Genomic DNA, 20,423 nt, shown 5'->3' with positions numbered 1-20,423 from the left:
TGCAGCCTCAGCAGCGGCCTGCTGTCTGAGGGGTTCAAGTGAGGGGCAGTCTAACTGTGCCTTCCCCAGGTCTTCCCTGGAGGGTCCCCCTGAGCCCAGAAACTCAACCTGACCAGGTTCAAGCTCTTGCGGCTCAGTTTCCCTCAGTTCTTTAAGGTCAGCCTCCTCGGAGACTTGATCCACGACCTGGGGCAAGGGGGAAGGCGAAGCCTTACCCTTACTGCTCCTTTTCTTGGAAGGTGTCTGGTCCGTTCTTCCAGGATCCAGCACCTGTTCAGTGGGGCATCTTTTGGCCTGTGACCTGGTCACAGCAAGGACATGTGCTGGCAAGCCTAACATCTCCATGTGAGTCCTCTGCTCCACTTCTGACCATTGTGACGTTTCCAAATCATTGCCCAACAGACATTCTACGGGGAGGTCTGAACTAACCACAACCTTTTTCGGGCCACTTACCCCTCCCCAGGAGAAATCAACAACTGCCATACTGTGATTGGTAGTGACGTTGCTGGCATTGGTCACTAGGTAACTGGTACCTAGCATGATCTGTCCAGGGTCCACGAAGTTAGGCGTCACCATGGTGACACTGGCACACGTGTCCCTGTAGGCCTGAGCCACTCTTCCATTTATCAAAGGTGTCTGTCTGTATTTGCCCAAAGTATTGGGACTGGCATCAGGGGATATATCCCTATCCCCTGTACAGACAAGGACGGCCTGAGTGAGCGTGCCGACTAAGTCGTCATTCCCCTCGGTTCCCAAGGTTAACCCAACTAATGCCTTGGGAGGCGCACTACCACTGCTGACTGTACTAGGGGGCGCAGGTGCCTTAGGGGCTGCAGTGGTAGGAGTTTGCCCTCCTTTCTTGGTGCACTCACTAAACCAGTGAGTCTTACTTTTACAGTATTGGCACCACCTTTTTGACTGGCCTTCTTGAGTCTTCTTCTTCTGTGAAGCCTGACCCCCACCCTCTTTGGTTTGTTGGGGACCTGTCGAAGACTTCTGGTCATTTTGTTCGTTCTTGTTACCCTTTTGGTCTGCTTTCTTCTGACCACCCTGGTTCTGATTCTGGTTCTGCTTGACCCTTGTTCTGACCCATCTGTCCGCCTTCTTTCCCAATTCTTGGGGAGAGGTCAGATCCGAGTCGACAAGGTGCTGATGCAACAATTGGTTCTGACAGTTGTTTAAAATCTGTTCTCGCATGATAAGATTGTACAATCCCGTGTAATCAGTAACCTTGCTACCCAGCAACCAACCTTCCAAAGCCTTAGTGGCACAATCGACAAAGTCAGCCCAATCCTGAGACTGAATTTTCTGGGTGTCCCGGAACAGCACCCGGTACTGTTCCGTGGTTAAGCCGAACCCATCAATCAGTGTGTTCTTCAGGACTTGGTAGTTGTTAGCATCCTCAGCTCTTGTAGTGAGGAGCTTGTCCCTTCCTTTACCTTCAAAGGAAAGCCACAGTATAGCTGCCCACTGACTTGGGGGGACGCACTGGACAGTGCAGGCCCTCTCCAAGGCAGTTATCCACTTGTGGATGTCGTCCCCTTGTTTAAAGGGGGGCACTATTTTACTCAGGTGTCTAGTGTCTATACCCCTGTCTTTCTCTCTATTGAGAATGCTGCCACCAGTGGGATCTAACCCACTTAATTTCTGCTCTCGGGCCAAGGCAAGTCTTTTTTTGGCGAGGGCAAGTTCTTCCCGCTCGATCCTCAGATTGACCTCCCGCATCTTCGCTTCATGCTCCCTCCTCTGAGGGGAAGTCATTCCTCTCTGAGAAGATGCCTGAGAGACATGTGTATGAACCGATCTGCCAGAGCCTCTGGAGAGAGACCTAGCTCGTCCGTTCCCAAGGTTAAGCCTGCTTGAGCGTGGGCCCGGGGCTCCCCCAGTTCCATTCTCATGCCTGCTTAAGTTGGTCCTTGTAAGCCTGCCGACTACCACTGGACCTTTGTCTGCCTCGTCTCCCGATAACTCGTCCTCGTCCTCCTCCTCTGTGTGGAGGTCGAGGTCTGGGTCACCGAGGGTTCCCTCTAAGGGCGGCATGTTCCCATCTGCACTGGGGGGACCTGTGTTAGAGGACCTCCTAGCATCGTACGCCTCTAAGAGACCTATCAGAATTGCGATGGTAGGGTTAGAACCCTGGTTTAGCTTCCTGGAGGCACACAGTTGTCGCATCTCCTTGAAGCTAAGAGTTGCATATCGTGACACGACCTGTGGAGGGTCACTGACCACTAAGGGAGTCTGCGAAGACTCTCCGTGGATCGACATGCTTTTCTAGTGAGGTGTAAGTGATGCACCTACCTACACTATGTGTTTACCTACTGATCCCTTGCTAAGAGTTGTAGTCAGGGTGTGCTAAGCCCTGTTACACTACAACAGCCGGTTCAGTAGAACTCGGAGTATTCTAAGTTAAGTTATATGTACCTGGGTACTTATGTGATCTTTCACTGCGATATTCTTAGGATACGTGTGTGGTAAAACAACAGCAAGCTCAAATCCCAACCGCTGCTCACCAATGTGAGAAGTTGGCCTGATATGTAGTGCTCACTATTCTAGTGATCACTGTGTATCATTCCAAACGACCCTTATTGATGATTGGTTGTAAGTCAACCTTTTAGACCAGCTATCCTAGTAGCGTGGATACGAGCAGTCTTAGGCTAAACTCTAGAGGGCGTGTTAAGCCAGCTGTTTACCATCACATATACCCCTTGAACACCAAGTGAAAGGACACCACACAAGTTGTTATGAAAATAAAAGGATATTTATTTATAACAAGACTACCCTGGCTCTTTATGAGTCAGGGAGCTAAGCACACTACAAAACTCTTAGAAAAATACTTCAGTTGCACAATTTACACAAATGCCCGAGGGGCACGAGAAACCATCTACACTAACAGTGAAATGCGAATGGTTAGAGTCTGGAGGTACTGATTCCGGAGTGATCCGATCAGTGGGACTAAACGAAAAAGGAACTGGACACTTGTAGAGCGAACCTGCGATGGAGCACCGAGATGCTCGAGTTACCTAGCCCGGAGGCTGCGGCTGCGTGAAGTTCGGCAAGATGTCGGGAGTCCTCGTGTAGTCTCAGGAGCCTGAAAGAAGAAGTTGCTGGCAGGCGACCAGTGACGATGTTCAGAGCGATCCAAGCCTGGATCGGTGATGAAGGAAACCTGAAAGCAGAGGGGACTCAGTTCTCAACCGCTAGCCAGCGATCGTGTGGGTACCAGGAGGGTACCGGCTGAAGTCACCTCGACCAGGTGAGTGGGTGACGTCGGACTCGGCTGTTCCTCGGACCAGGAGGCGCGGCGGCGACCAGGATGGAGGGCGAGCTGTCCCACGAAGGTGTCTGCTGTCGATGGTGCTGGGCCCAGGAGGGGGCAGCGGATCTTGGCAGTGGCAACCCAAGCGGGGGAGTCAAGATGGCATCGGGAGTGGACCAGGAGGGTCCGTGGTACTCCTCTGTTGAAGGGGAGCAAGAGCCAGTCTGGAGCAACCAGACTAGTGATGAAACAAAACGTGGTGCGTCGTGAAGAGGGCCACAAGCCGGTCGGCAAGTGGTCGGACAACGCGGTGAACAGCAAGGAGCGGAAGGGCCCCCACGCAGATCTCGTGGATGCTGGGGAGACAGACTTCGATGCTGGAGCTGCTCAGGGTTTAGGGCTTCTCAAACCCTAGGTGCACTCACTCGAGGGTCCCTCGGTGGGCGTGCTAGATAAGCGTCGTGCAGGTTCTGAAGATAGCCGGTCCCGCAGGTCTCGTCACACCTACGACTCTCAGCTGGGCTGATGAGGTAGGTAAAAGGTCAGAGATGGCAGGGAACTCGGGTCTCGTCGAGCTGGGCAGTCTTGATCCGTAGGAGAGACTTACAGCAAACCGCAAGCGCTTAGGTGGTGCCTGCTGGTGCAGGGTGGCTACTCCTTAGCCACAAGGGAGAGTCTTCAGAAATAGTCAAGAGTTCCTTTCGTGGAAAGTGGTTCGTGATTCGGAGTTATCCGATTATCTGATTATCCAATTTGGGAAGGGGACTCGCTCCTACCTTTATTCTAAGAAAAGGGTCTGGCCCGTGACTAGGTTCTACCTATGGGTGGAGCCAGGAGGGGGGTGGTTACACCCCTAACCTTTGTCCGGCTTCGCGCCAGCTCAGGGGCTGGTGTGCCCCCGAAACTGGTTTGAGCCGGGCTATGCACAGTGAGCACCGGGGTGCCACTTGCAATCACCTTCCTTTCAGCCCTGCCTACCTGGGATACACAAACCCTGTCTGGGACGGTGCTAACACCGCCCTCGACAGGAAACCCTTTGTCCAAGCTCCCCTTGCTGGAAGGTCCCCCAGCAGCAGGAGGTCAGACTTGTGTCTGGTGGCAGCATCCATTTTGTGATGCTGAGGCTTGAGTCAACTTTAACCGGGGTTCAAGGTTACTCCCATGTCGTGTCCCTCTAAAAGGGGGGAATGCTAACCCCGTCACCAGGACTGGCGAGGGGTTTGTATTCCCATTCGTATGACACCTTACTCGACATGTGTAGGTGATGTGAGGCCAAAGTTAGCAAATAACCGCCAGGATTATAATGCATTAAAAGTAGTTGGCCCGCGTCACCATGGAACGGCTATTAGGACTTGGTTCCGCGAGCCGTCGACGGGCTCAGCTCGCGCCAGAGCACCGTCCCACATGATTCCCTGCACTCTGCCTTCAGGATTGATAAGGCCTGCTATAGGAGTGACTGATAGGAATCCATGTGTCCATTTTAGGGTTTAGGTGTAGGAATACTACACCTACAGCAACGGGTGATTACACCACGTGGCCCCAGCTGTCGTGCAGCCAGTTGTGTCAGATTTGGGCGGCCATTCCAGGGGTGGCATAATACATGCTTCAGCCCCTGGTAGGCCCTGGGTACACCGATGCCCTGGATACCTGTGGTATGCTGAGACAGGGACTGACAAGGCGGCCCAGTTCCAATTAGTGGATGCACCTAGTGTACATGTGTGTAAATTTCGAGAGAGAACAGCTAGGCTGTGGGTCTGATTGGCAGGCCCACAGCCGGGGAAAGTCGTAAACCAATGAAGCAAAAGCAAAAAAATCTGGGTGATCATAGGATTGCAGACCCTACTCTCCTACAGGGCCTCCCAGCTGTCTGCCATTAATCATGCTACGTACGCTCCTGGTTTGAACCCGGCATATGAGATGGATAAATTCCTGCTCCCCGGCGGTAACTATAACAGAGCGCTTTACTCGCGGTCTGCTGGTAGGGCCCTTACGGGCCCTACCAGGATTGCGGTCCGTGTATGGAAGGCGGCTAACGTTGCGATGGGCTGGAGTGAGCGTTTAACGTGCGCCACTCCTCTATTCGACTCAGACCGCTTGGGAAGCCTCTGGACGACGAAAGGCTTCGAGCGCTGGGATACGATCGGCATCAGCAGAGTGGGGGACCTGTGGGTTAAAGGTGCGGTTAAATCCTTCGCGGCGCTTCAGCGCGAGTATGAGCTTAGTGACAGAGAGTTCTTCCGTTATGCACAGGTTCGGCACGCCCTGCTTTCGGTCTTTGGGGAGGGGACCACGGTCCCTTCTTCTTCGCCTCTCGAGGACCGCATACTCGATGGTCACGTCCCCGACAGTACTATCTCCCTGATTTACAAAAAACTGATAAACAATCGGGCTGACCTCTTGGTGCGTCTTCGGGAGGCATGGACGGGAGATGGGGTGGAGCTGGACGATGAGGACTGGCAGACTGCACTGTCATCCCCTAAGGAGGTGGCCATCCCGGCCCGTCTCCGCCTGGTCCAGCTTAAGATTCTCCATCGTGTATATGTGACGGGCCCCCGCCTGGTCTCGATGGGGTTTTCAGACGACGGACTCTGTAAGCGTGGCTGCGGGCTCAGTGCTACCTTTCTCCATATCCTATGGGAATGCCGCGAGGTGGCGGAATACTGGCGCCGGGTGCATGATATTATGAGACGAGTCACCGGGGTCGCTCTGCTGCCGGAGGTGCGTCGTTGTGTGCTGAATGTATGGGAGCCCACTGACTGCAATGCGGCTCAGGCTCGGTGGGCGGCCTTGGGGAACATGATTGCAAAGAGAGATATTGCACAGCTGTGGGGTTCCCAGCGGCCTCCCACCATGTCCGTCTGGAAGGAGAACATGGACTGGTGCATGTTCAGGGAGAAAACGGTGTATGTGGCTCGTGGTAAACCGGGGGCTTGGGGTAAAATTTGGGGGCAGTGGAACGCGTATCGTGGGTCTATCTGTGCTCCCCCTTTGGTGGATACGTCCGGGGTTGCCTCGTCCCCCTGATCCTTGAAGGTTCCTTGTGTATCTCGTACTTTGGAGTACAGATTTGGTTCTCTCGTGGCCCCCCCTCCCTCTCAGGTCTTCTTTTATTGACCGCCCTCGGGTGGTTGGTGTGTTGACTCCCCCGGCTGGTGTTCGCCGCCCTTCATAAGTCGTTTCGCCTTGTTTGTTGTATTTTTGTATTTTCCCTTTTTGTTGTTATTTATATTAAAAGTGTGTATTCTGATTTCCCTTATGTGCAGTCGGACCTACTGTGATAGTGCGGAGCCCCTGTGGGCCAGTCATTGTTGTCTGATATGCTGGAACACTTCGACTACTAGCGGCTGGCCCTGGTGGTTGTAGGCCCGTGTTTGTAACCCTTTTTATGCACAATAAAATCTTTTCAAAAAAAAAAAAAAGAATATCAAGGACACAAATATTGTTAGGATAAGTTTCTATAGGTAAGCAAAATGTTACTATGTATAACTCCACATATTTGTACCTTGACGTAATATATATCTTCAAGGTAGGTAGATGTGTAGTTAAGAAGAGTAAATCTATACTTACCTATTTGCACTTACCTTCTCAATATTTTGGCTCTCAATATTTTTGACACAATATTCTGTTCACATGATATTTCTGTTTCCGATATTTTGTCATTGATCCATCACCATCTTCCCAGCTTTCAGGAACATGTTGTACAAACTCCCTCAATTATTTTACCGTGTTTTTTCTTGCATTATTCTAAGACGTGGTCCATTTTTCATATTTTTTTTGCTTTCAACTTGCTTGCCTTCAAAACAGTTGTGAAACCCAGAAAGCTAAACGTTTCTGAAAAGTAGGCAAAATTAAATAATCTGTGAAGGGTTAGTTGTGTATATTGCTCATGGTTTTGCCAAAGAAACTAGTCATTGAAATAAAAAATAATTTCAAAGAAATTAGGGGGAAAAAAGCTAACAACATTTTTATCTATAATTTTTTTGCCCCAAAGGCGGACTTACAAAAGCAATATACTGTTACGTCTTCCTGGTCCTTCTGGTCACAGCTAGCATAAAGTGTTTGTTGTAGTCAAAAGAACACACAACAGCCAGAGCCAACAGCTGAGCTGCAGCTTATAATAATTTTTCATTGTGTATCCACAGGCAGCAATTCACATGAGAAAATCGAATGAAAGGGGGGTTTGCCCAGTTTCTAAAGGAGCCAAAACTCGATTTTCCTTTTGTATCCTTGCTTTTGTTGAATACATGGATGCATTTTAACTCTTTAAAACTCAATTCTACGAGGACAGAAGTTATGGTGATGGGTCACACAGGTGCAGTTTGGCCTTTGATATTTGGCCTCAAGTAGTGGGCATATTTGGCAACTCCTGAGGAGCAGGTTAAGATTGACAGATTACTGTAGATGTAGATGTCAGACTGTCACTAGTTGATAATGTGTTTTTACACTTGTGGATTCTCTCAAAGATACTTCAATGTTTTACTCCCTCCCAGACATCAGAAACTGCTGGTTCTCTCAAGGATCGATTAGATAACTCTCTCTCTAAGAAGCCCTCAATATTTGATATTGCATCTTCCGTACCCCAGAGCCCAGCACCCCCTGAATTTGGGTCAGTTGAGGCAAAGTGATGATTTCCACTAATGTTGGCCTGCACACTGGTTACCGGTAAATGAACGTACCATGCTTTGCATGGTAATCGAGCCTTTAAATACAGCCCTGCCTTCATTGAACATTACTATAGTAGACACATTGCTTACAGGTCTCTCAGATCTGCTGTTGCCAACAGAACAGGACCCTAAATTTACAACAGGTAGGGTCAACAACTACACCTTCTGGGTACAATTATGGAATACTTGCATTAATAATTTGATACCAATAGAGTATGTTTTTGATTTTAGATGCATGATCAAAACTTACATGTTGGATTGCTTGCTGTGATGTGATGCTGGGGAGACCAGGGAAAGCTGACAGACCCGATCAGTGTGGATAGGGGGGGGTCAGACAGGGCTGCGTGCTGGCCCCCACTCTATTCTCATTATTTATCAATGGTGTTGTACAACATTTAGCGTAAGTGCCAGCTGACGCCCCTGTGTTGGGGGGAGTCAAAGTAACAACTCTTTTGTTTGTGGACAACACATTGTAGTGTCCAAAACGCCCAGTGGTCTGCAATTGCTCTTAGATAGTTTCAAGGCCTTTTGTGATCAAAGAGGTCTTGAGGTTAATACCTGGAAAACTAAACTTCTGCAAATGAATCCACGTGGAACGTTCAAAGGAAAAATGCTGCTACGGGGCATCCCGCTTGAGAGAGTGGCTACCTTTGATTATTTGGGCAATACCCTATCAGAGTAAATGGTATGGAAAGATCACATTATGAAGCGGAATCTTCAGCAGAGGCATACTATTGGGGCATTGATCAAGGAGCATAGAACTTCTCTAACTAAGCTGCTCCTCTGCAGATCTGTGATCATAGGGTGGCGAGTTCTGCACTGTATGGGGCCAAACTCTGGGGATTTGAAAACACTGAAAGCTTGTTAATTACAGAAAATTCATTCTTAAGATCTCTATGCTCACTCCCCTAGAGTACACCACTCCAACCACTGTGGCTAGATATGCGTAGATGCTCGATTGTGGACAAAGCCAGGCTGCGCCCCCTACTATTTTGGTTGTGCCTTAGGCTAACCCCTGAGCTCTCTCATTATGTGCTCTTGACTAGGTTTCTAAGCTTGACCGCTTAAAAAAAATGGAGTGGTTCAACAAGGTTAAATCATTATTAACAGCAATAGGACTGGGAAGTTCTTGGGAAATCAGAGACGCTGGCCAACTGCCAAGAAAAGAAGTGGTTAAAAAACAATATTGGAGCTGGGTAGCACAGACTTTTGTTGCTCAATCATCTGTGGGCCGCCTCACGGCAGAATTCATGGAATTCGAATCACAAAACACTTTTGAAGAGTATATGGAACTTATTACCATCCCACAGGATAGGAAATTGTATATCCAATTCAGATTTGGATCCCTTCCCGTGAACTCCCTAACTGCTGCCTGGCGGCAGCCCTTGGCAACTCTACACCACTGTCCGGGCTGCCCCACAATGATTGAAACAATTGGTCACGTTTTCTTTGCTTGCCCTCTCTACAGTCTCCCGAGACACCAGTGGCTAACCCCTGTCTGAAGGATCTTGGGAGCTCGTTGGCATAAGGTAGCGCTCCACATCTTAAAATCAGATTGCAGGCCCTCTATAGAATGTGGAGTTGCAAAGTTCCTTGGGAAAATGTGGATTATGCGAAGGTACGTGTCTAAGGTGCGATAGTCTGCACCTTGTAATTGTTCCTATTTAATATTACTATGCTTTGCAGGAACCGTGCAATGTTTTATTTTGAAAATTGATCAAGTTCTGACGTTCTGTCGATTCCCTTCTTTTAATATGGTATATGTTTTAAAAACACTAAAAGATTTTTTCTTTTAAAAAAATAGTTTTTATATTTTAACAGTGACGATTTACAATTTTTGCTAAAATATGTGCACCAATTAATGATTTTCCTATTTATATATAATGTTGGATCACTGTATTGTAAGCACTCGCACTTTAATGGTCGCCATGACCGAATAAAGTAAAGATTGATTGATTGACAACATGCCTAATATGTTTTGGGTTAGCAGATCAGTGCCAAGAGGACGCTTTGATGGTGACAGTTGCCATGAAAAAAAGTACATAAATCAACATCAACAGGGGTGTGCATAAGACTTCTACAGAGCATAGCTGCCATGAGGTTCCTGGTTGTGACATCTTCTGCCAGTCCTGTAGCAAAACAACAGGATGCATTCTGAGAAATTTAGGCCCCAAATTTTGTAAGGACTGGTAAAGCTACATATCATGTACCGCACTATTATGTTGGCTAAAATGTCCCCCGATTGGCAGATGGTGTTACATGACCTGAGGTCGATTGGCAGCTGTTACTGACGGTCACATCTTGTAAATTTGTAATACAATTATTTGGTTGACTGTCCTGATAATTTACTGACCCCCACCTAGTTTTCTTGTCTACTTCTGGAATGAGTTGTGGATATCACGCATTCCTGTTTGACGGTACCTGGGCATGCTTGTAAATGAGGAAGTCGTTTTGTGGAGGACAGATGGTTTATCAATCTTACCCAATGCATCCACCCAGAGCAAGAATGGAACAGCGTTCTGGCAAGCCTGTTTCTTAAAGGTCTCAAGTGGACTTCTGGGGCATGTAATGCCACCCCCTCTACCTCTACCAGGTGGTTTTGTTTGTTTCTCTCTTCAATTTCTCTCTACAGTTAAGTCTCACCAAATGTATAATTTCCCATCTCTAGTAGTCTCTGGTTTCCTGAACCTCTAGGTGGTTTCGCCTTTCAGAGAACTTTTGTGGAGTGGGTGTCGACGTCATATGGATCTCCTGAATAGTAAGAATCTTCTTCCCTCCTAGTATGCACCTTTCGCTTCAGAAATCACAAATAAATAAATATCTCCTTACCACTACACTCACTTTCCCCTAATACTCAGTTTCAATGCAGTCCTGAGGGAAAATCATGTGGCACTAGGCTCTCGCACGGGGAAAATCCAACTTTAGCCAAGCATGGTGATCCTCTCTCCTTCTTCATACTCCACAGTACTTTGCCTCCATCTGTTTGGCATCTGCTCACACTCTTTTAGCCATCCTTGCTCACTCTTCTGCATGCTCTTTGCCTACCCCAAGTACTCCATTTGCCAACCGTGGAAAACCAAAGAAACTTATGTATCACAGGCCACATTATAGGATGGACTGTGTACTCCACCTTGTAAGATACACTTTCTTTTACCTTTTACTTCAGGACAGTCTCTAACAACACTTCTTTTTATTTATGTTTCCAAACCAAGAACTTCATTCAAAGGTAAGAACTTTTTGAGTTATCATGTTTTACAAGTAACTCTTAAAAAACTTGCGCCTTTACGCACAATTCAATCCTATTGAAGGAAAAGTAATAAATGCAATACAGGTAATTACAGTTGGTTTCAGGGGTTCACCTTCTGGGTTTAGAGTTGCAGGAGGCCAAAGTACTACCAGCAGTTCTTCAGGAACTGCCCGGGTTTCACTGAGAGCAGGGTGCAGGTGAGGTTGGAAGCTGGGTGCGCTACAAAGAAGGGAAGACCACCTAAAAACAAGCTGCACAGGGGGACTTGGGGACAAGTCAGAGTGCTCCCAAATGGAGACTGGGGTCAGAAGGGGTCTTGGAGCAAGGGAGCACAGCCGGTTTGTTGGTGCCCAGGCTGGGTGTCTCGGGTGCAAAGTAGTTAGGTCGGCTGGGCTGGGTGCGCAAAGGTGCTCCTTGTGGTTAGGGACAAACAGATGGCTGGGGTAAAATCAGCACAGCGGGCCACTCACAAAGTGGGTCTCAGTGATGCTGATGTCCCTCAATAACTGCTCGGTCGTGGTGCAGTGAGAATCTGGACTGGACTCCCACTGTTGGTGTTTGGTGCAGGGCATCAGGTACCACAGGGGCTGGTGATGCATGGCTTCAGTTGATCCTGCTGTTTTCACACTAGGTGGGAAGACAGATCTGACCTTCCAGAGCACGAGTACCTTCTCCTGGTCATCGTCGGTGTCAGTCAGGCCAGGGAGCTGCAAGACAGTGGACCGAACTCAGCTTGTTGGTGCCAGAGGATTGCAGGGGAGTAGCTCTTCTGCTCCAAGGGAGACTGTAGGCGATTTTCGAAGTGCTGGCAGGCTACCCAAGGCTTTGGTAGTTCACCAGTTTGCAGGATGAGTCGCTATGTTGCGATTGTCGCGAGAGTGCCAGCAGGCAGGGATTTGCACCAAAGGTTCACAGCTCTTCTGCAGTTCTCAGTAGACAGTGACTCTTCTTTGTCCATCTTCTCTTGATCCGCCTAATCAGAGTTCTTAGATTGAGGGGTGCCACCTAAATACTCAAGGGGAGTTACAGTGTGTCCATACCCTCTATATGACCACTTCCTGTGTGAAGTGAGCATGACCCTGACCCCAGAATGCTAATCCTGCCCAAATCAATATGGGGAATCTTGATTACCTTAGGGGTAGTGCCGGCTGAAGGTGGGCCCCCCTTCTAATCTTACTCATTTTCCTGCCTGTACTGCCACTAAAACGTAGGGTTCGGACATGGGGGTTGGCATCTCCATTATCTAGAGAGACCTGGGTTGCATAACAAAGGCGACAGGGCCTTTGATGCTTAGCACCCTGGAAAGGCTCATCCTGCAGGGAGGAGGTGTAACCACCTTCGCCCAGAGCAGGCTTTGTTCCTGACCTCGAGAGCAAAGGCTTTCACCTCAAGGGGCCGGGGTCAGAAACTTGTCTAGGGTGGCTGCTGGCCAGGACCAGTCAGTGAACACACTAGTAGTCAGTATGTTTTCAGGGGGCACCTCTAAGGTGCCCTCTGATTGCATTTCATAATAAATCCAACACTGGCATCAGTGTTGGTTTGTTAAGACGAGATGTTTAGTACCAAACATCTGGGGTTACAGCGAAGCCATCATGTAGCTGGTGATCTCGTAATCATGAGTGTCCTGCCCATGTACTCGGTATGGCTGCCCAGTGCACTTGTGGTATCCAAGGGTGAAGTTAGAAATCACAGGGACACATCCACTCATGCAGATATGCCCACACATGGGTATATTGCACCCTGTCTTAGGGCTGTCAGGTCTGTTGCAGGGGAGACTTACCTATACCTTTATCATGTCAACTCTTCGTTTTTCTCTGCACCAAGGCACACAGGCAATGATGGAAGTTTGCATGAACTAGATGAGGGGTCCCCTAGGGTGGCCCAATTTGTGCTACAGCCCTTGGGAACCCTCTTCAGTCATATAGTGGAGAGGAATATCGTAGAGCGTATAGGCATATTGTACAGTGAAGTAGTGTGTCATACAGTACAGTTGACTGTCGTACAGTTGAGTGTCAACGACTGCAGTGTCATGAAGTCAAGTATCATCAACTATAGTATTGTACAGTAGCATAGAGTGGTGAAGAGTATTGTACAATTTAGTTGCATAGAGTGGAGTACAGTTCAGTAAAGTGTGGTACAGTTCAGTGTTGTGGAGTGTGTCCAGTAGAGTGGCAGAGAGTATTGTACACTGTGTGTCGTACAGTGGCCAGTGGTACAATGTTGTACAGTATAGGAGAGTGTCGTAGAGTGGAGAGCCAACTTATATAGTGGAGTGGCGTGTCGTAGAAAGGAGTGGAGTGGCATGTGCTACAGTGCCAGAAAGTGTAGTACAGTGGTGTAGAGTGGATAGGTATAAAGAGTGGAGTAAAATGTCATATAGCGGTATACAGAGTAGTAAAGTCTTGAACAGTGGAGTTACTTAGAGTACAGTAGGGTGTCGTACAGGGGACCGGAGTAGAGTGCTGTGCCAAACAGTGGCATAGAGTGGGATAAATATTGTACAGTGAAGTAGATCGGAGTTGAGTTCAGTGGAGTTGCCTAGGATACGGTGTAGTAAACTGTAAAACAGTGGAGTGTTATGTTGTACTATAGAGTGGGGTGGAGTAGTATTACCTGGAATATCATACAGTGTATTAAATCGTTGTGGAGTGCTATGTAGGAGAGTGAAGTGGTGTGTCATATTGTGTTGAAAAGTGTTGTACAGTCGCTTAAAGTGTTGCAGAGTAAAATGTTGTGCAGTAATGTATCAGAGTGTGGTAGGCTAGTATTAGTAGTGGGATAAAGTGTTGGAGAGTTGAGTGGCATATAGTTGAGTGGAGTAGAGTACTGTGTCAGAGTACAGTGGAGTAAAGTATGGTGGAGTAGAGATAGCTGCATAGTGTGTCTTAGAGTGGAGTCAAGTGTTGTAGAGTTGAGTAGAGTGTTGGAGAGTGGCACAGAGTGGAATAGAGTGTTGTGGAGTGTAGAGGCATACAGTGTAGTGCAGTGTCACAGAGTGTAGCAGAGTGTTGTAGAGAGGATTGGCGTACACTGGAGTATCATACAGTGGTGAAGAGTGGGGTAAACTGTCATACAATAGAGTCGAGTCGAGTGGACTAACGCTTCAAATAGTGGTGTGGTATCTCGTATAGTACGCTGACATACAGTGTAGAGGCGTAGCAATTGAGTGGAGTAAAGTGTTATTGAATGGAGTGCCCTGTTGTACAGTGGAGTGGTATGCTGTGTCATACAGTGGAGTGGTATGCTGAGTCGTAGAGTGTGGGAAACTGTTGTACAGTGGAGTGGCAGAGTGGAGTACATTATTGTAGATTGGAGTGAGGTAGAGAAGAGTAGAGTGTGGTACAGTGGCGTGGCATACAGTGCTAGGGAGTGGCATAGAGTGGAGGAGTAGAGTAGTGTGTTATACCGTAGAGTCTAGTAAATTCTGGTGGAGTGGTATAGACAGAGTTGCGTAGAGTGTTGTAGAGTGGACTACAATGTTGCATAGTGTGTACAGTGGAGTGGCTTTGAGTGGAATAGCATAGAGTGTTATAGAGTGAAGTGGCATTTAATGGAGTAGTGGAGTAGCGTAAAGTGTAGTGGCATACAGTGGAATAGAGTGGAGAGGGGTACAGTGGAGTGGCGTACAGTAGAATAGCTTAGAGTGGAGTAATGTAGACTGGCATGGAGTGATGTAGACTAGAGTGACATACAGTGGAGTGGGGTACAGTGCAATAGCATACAGTGGAGTGGTGTAGAGTATAGTTGCATAAAGCGTAATAGAGTACAGTGGATTGGGATAGAGTGGAGTAGCGAACAGTGGTGTGGCGTTGAATGGCATACAGTGGAATAGCACACAGCGGAGTGGTGTAGACTGGAGTAGCGTACAGTGGAGTAATGTAGAGTGGAGTGACGTAGAGTGGAAAAAGTAGAGAGTATTGTAGAGTGAAGTGGTGTACAGTGGAGTGGCATGGAGTGGATTAGCGTACTGTGTAGAAACATACAGTGGAATAGCATAGAGTGGAGTAGCATACAGTGAAGTGGCAGTGCAGTGGCATGTAGTGGAATGGCTTAGACTGGAGCTGCGTACAGTGGAGTGGGGTAGAGTGGAACAGAATACAGAGGAGTGGCATATAGTGGAATATAATGGAGTGGCATAGAGTGGAGTAAAGTGGAATAGCAGAGAAGTTGAGTAGCGTACAATGGAGTGGGGTAGAGTGGAATAGCAGAGTGGGGAAGAGTGGAGTTGCATACAGTGGAATGGCATACAGTGGATTGGCATACAGTGTCTTATTGTACAATGGAGTGGGATAGAGTGAAATGGTATACAGTGGTGTGGCGTACAGTGTAATTGTGTACAGTCAAGGGGAGTGGAGTGGCATAGATTGGAGTGGCGTAGACTGGAGTGGCGTAAAGTGGAGTGGTGTAGAATGGCATGGCATACAGTGGAGTGTCAGAATGGAGTGGCGTGGAATGGAATAGGGATATGTGGAGTGGCGCAGAGTCGAGTAGCTTACACTAGAGTGGCATACAATGGAGCAGAGTAGAGTGGCGTATAATGGAGTGGTTTAGAGTGCAATGCATAGAAAGTAATAGCGTTAGTGTGGAGTAGCGTACAGTGGAGTGGCGCGCTGTGTAGTGGCGCAGAATGGAGTGGCGCACGGATGTAGATTACATTTTTCAGTAATGTTCAATATGGTGTGCAATTTAACTCGAGATTTGCGCTGTATTGAGTTTCTTCAGATTTACCAAGTAAAGCAGGGTCAAGCATGGTGGCCTTGTGTTACTTTATGAATGTGACTTAAGTAATGCATTGCCCATGCGAGACCATGCGTGAAGCAAGCGTAATGCAATACAATAATACATCTGGCCCTTAGTTATATATTGTGCCACGGTACCCCAGTACATGTAGATCACAAGGCAGTATATATAATTGGCTCATAGCTGCCTTTACATAATTAAAAGGCAGGCATAATTATTTAATACACTTTACCTGTGTTCTGGATTAGGGACTTAATTATAGACAGGGCCATTGGAATTATGTGGTTTTCACATAATTATGGACTTGCCACATAATCAGTCTTCCGCTACATAATCTGCAGATATTAACAAAAAATATTTGTTTCTAGCTTAAGCGGTTCAAAAGTTACTAAAAACACAGCGACACATGTTGCCGTGCAGTGCAAGGCTCTTTGCAAAGGTTGACTGGTCCCCTTTCTGTTGCTCATTGCTATATATAGGTGATAAACTGGTACCAGTGAGATCCTACCTATGCCCAGATAGTGTTAACAAGTGTAAAAATGTCAAAATATTAACAAAAAAAATCTCAAAATGTGCCGCATTCTGCCGCATAATTTGCCTTTTCTTGCCGCTCAAGTTGGTCAACACTGCCGCATTACTTGGCCCTCCCAGGCGCATAATTTCAGTGGCCTTGATTATAGGTCAGAAGTATGTTTGATTATTATTCCTATCAATTACCACTTTATTAAAGTGTTAATAGGTAGGGCAATTAATTTAACTGTCTCTATATAATTTTCAAAAAGTTTACAAACTACTTCTCTAGTACCTCGGAAGTACCTTATACACTGTACTATACTATTTTTGTGGTGTATTACAGTGTTTGTTTTTACATTTTTTAATATAATTGTTCCTTACCTATTGCCACTTTAATTATGTGGTAATAATAGGTAGGGCAAAATTATAAAGCCTAATAATTACCTATATCTAAGCACCTAACCAAGTACACTGGGAAAGTGGCCTTCAAAACAACATGTCTTCCTTTAACTTTTGTAAAGGCAGTCATTAGTCAATCACATAACACCTTGTCATCGCTAGATACCACTGTACTTTTGCAAAATACTGCAAACTTACTGCAAAAACAGATACTACCAAGTTAAAATACCTTATAAGTTAAATCATACATACCTGTACTACCCAAAATGATCATCTACACACCATCATCTATATTCCTGCTAAATTTCATTTCATTCAAATCTGTTCAGCCATTTTTGCGCTATGCAGGGGTACAAAGTCTATGGGAAATGAATTGGTGCTAAAACGCATTTTGGAACCTCCTGTTTTTTCTTTGCTCCCCCTTGACAAATCTCTAGGAAAGTTTGCATCATCCGCCAAAGTAGAAAAAGGAATAAGTCTGTAAAGGTTTGTGGATAATCGTCAAATGGGCACAAACTTATTACCTACCAAAATTAGGAGGAATTCCTATCTCTGGTAACCCAAACAATGAAAATACACACATATATATATATATATATATATACACACACACACACACACACATATAGAACAAAGTATTACATAATACATCATGGAAATACTATCAGTTATACAATAGATATCTGCAAAAATTCTGCATCAAAGGAGAGGATCTTGTGAAGATCTGCAACTACTTTACAGTCTTAAGACGAGGTCCAGCTCGTTCTTATGCATTTTCCACTGAGTTAGATAATGGAGACTGAAAGCACAGCAGTGGTCTTCTTACTGCCTGAATTACCACTCGAATAAAAAGAATACACACCACAGCCCCCACTGTGAGTTACTCAATGAAACAGAAAAATTCAATCACAAATACAATTGTACATCATACAATCGAAAGATTCCTTCAAGTTCCTTCGCAGGAAACAAGTAGCTTCTATTCCAACATGGCAAGCATATTTCTTCCAGTGAAGCATTGTTTTTTTTTGATAATCAACTTTATTGATTTTTGGAGAAACAGAAACAACAGTACAGCACATTTGATCATTAGCCATTGGCATTTTAGAGTGTGCCAGCAGTGGTTGTGCGCATACATGCATATCGATCCAGATCTACGATGAATAAACAGTACATTCAAAGTGAATCGACAGACGGAAAACCCAATCATCCCAGTTGATTTATCCAGTTGCCCCAGATCCTTTTGTATATGGTTGGGCATCATCTGGCCTCAAACAAAGGTTTCTCCTGGGCGGCACACCAGTTCACCCCTCTGCGCATTTTAGCTACTCTTGGGGGGCCAGGCTGTGCTTATGTCGCAGCGATGTTGCACTAGGCCACCATGGTGGCCGTCCCCAGAAATAGTTTATCTGCTGAGGACCCATCTGAGCCGTCCATGACTCCCAGGATGAGGTGTAGGGGGTTATGGGGCACAGTGAAGCATTGTTTATGTGAAAGATCATCACTGTGCCAAGCTTATAAGATTGAGAAGTAAAGACCATTTGTTTCACTAAGGCAGAAAATGTGTAGAGTCTTTGCATCTTCCAGTCGCATGCACCACTTTGTGATAATGCACGTTTCCCCTCCATAAGAATGAGGGGGCATGGCACCAACATAAAAACAAGTAGATATCATGAGTGGATAATTGTGTGGAAGCAAAGAAATGTAGACTAATATTGGTGTAGGTTGAAAGGTCAGGTTTCAGTCGCACTATCAAGCCAGACCTAAAAATCCATGTAGGTTAATGACTGCCCTCCTCACATCTGTGCTGCTGCCAGAGAAACACACCATAAATTATCTAGTTATCTAATATATAATAATAATCCACATTTGTAAAGCGCGAACAATCACCCGTAAGGGTCTCTAGGCGCTGGGGGCTGTCGGGAAGACTAAGCAAGCTATTGCCCAGAGTCACATGGTGCTGGGCTAACGTGCCCCCAGCGCCGGGGATCGAACCGTGATCCCCAGATTCCAGAGTAAGTCGCCCTGGCCACGGCGCCACACCTCTCCCTAAGACACTTTATTAGCATTACAATGTCATGTGTGTACCCCTGAAAGTTCAACCTCAGGCAGCTGGATAAATAAACAAAATGATCACAGCTGTGTGGAGGGCAAGCACCTGTTTGTGGAAGCATACAACTTCTGCCCAATCAAACATGTACTCCTGGCTCCCAACATTTGGGCTGAGCCAAAGCTCCTCTCCTGGTGATTCTCACATAACTGCCTTGCAACAGCTGTGCTGTCAACCTAGACCATAATGAGGGGCATATGATCCAAAATTCTTAAACCACCACAAACACTCATCAATAGAGTCATGTCCAGAAAGGTCTGTATTCACAGATTTCAGTACCGGCATTTCACCTGTACCATAGACAGAGGTGAAAGATCCCGATGACAGCCCAAGACTCAACAGCGAACTGAAGCCATTATACCTTGTAACGGCAAACTACAGGCGTTATCATGCTAATGGAGATTGAGATTAGGTATCAACAACCACCAACTCAAAGAGAGAACAGCTAAAATAGTGGTAGTTACACTGATTATTGAGGTTGCAGAACAAGCCATAGGTTTTGAAACTGAACGGCATTGATTGCCATTTCTAGCCCCGTACTACTCTTACCCCCGGGTATGATGCTCTTACAGGTGGGAGAAGTTCAAAGGAACAAGAAACTTTAAGGAAAACAGGGATGCCAATTCAAGAAAACGCTTGGGGTTTCCGACCTAGTGCAAGCTGTGACCCCAATAACATCAGAGGGTTAAACATGTATCCATCCTTCAGCCCGTCTGACAGCCCCCCATTTGAAGGACTAGATAAAGGGCAAGGTTTGTGGACAGGGCTTATTTTTGTCAGTCCCTCCATGACCACGGAGATTAAGCAAGGGCAGTACCACGGGAACCAAGGGGCAAGCTAGGGACAGCAGCTGCCACCTTGGCTCCCCTAAATTGACGTCATCGGGAGTAAACATGTCAATCAATTAATCAATCAGTCCAGGCTCAGTTGAACAGTCATGTGTTGAATCCTTTTCTGAATTCCAGCAGAGAGGATGAGGTTCGTAAGACGTTTTGAGAAACAATGGAAGTAAAATGACCTAAAGGGTTGTTTTAGAACAATGTCACACAAATGGTGGCTATTCAGAGGGAAAACGATTAAACTCCTAACTGCACAGAAACTCTGGAGAATGACGCATACGTCAAGTCAGGGGCATCCCTTTATGGACCTGCGCCCTTTTAAAAGGATGTCACGCTGAAGAATTAAAAGCAAAATCAGATTCAGTCCAAAGCTGCCAGAGGGCAGAGAAATCCAAATGAGTCACCAGTCACACGGGCAGATAAACTTGTGAGCCTGATGCTGAGAGAAAGTCATTATTTTCAGTCAAAAGAAATCCCCTTGACTTTGAAAGCTCCTTCTATTTGGGCGATCAAACATGTTAGCGTATATAGGAACTGTGAGATTTATACCTTATCTCAGAGGCACAACTAGATTTAAACTTCTTGGGTAAGAGGGGGAAGATGGGGGTAGGAGATTGGCGCTAACAATTCCAACAATAGGTGGGCGCAAGCATTTCAA

This window comes from Triturus cristatus, chromosome 6 (genome assembly GCF_964204655.1).
Source record: "Triturus cristatus chromosome 6, aTriCri1.1, whole genome shotgun sequence".
Taxonomy (NCBI): Eukaryota; Metazoa; Chordata; class Amphibia; order Caudata; family Salamandridae; genus Triturus; species Triturus cristatus.
Note: the sequence above shows the minus strand (reverse complement) of the source record.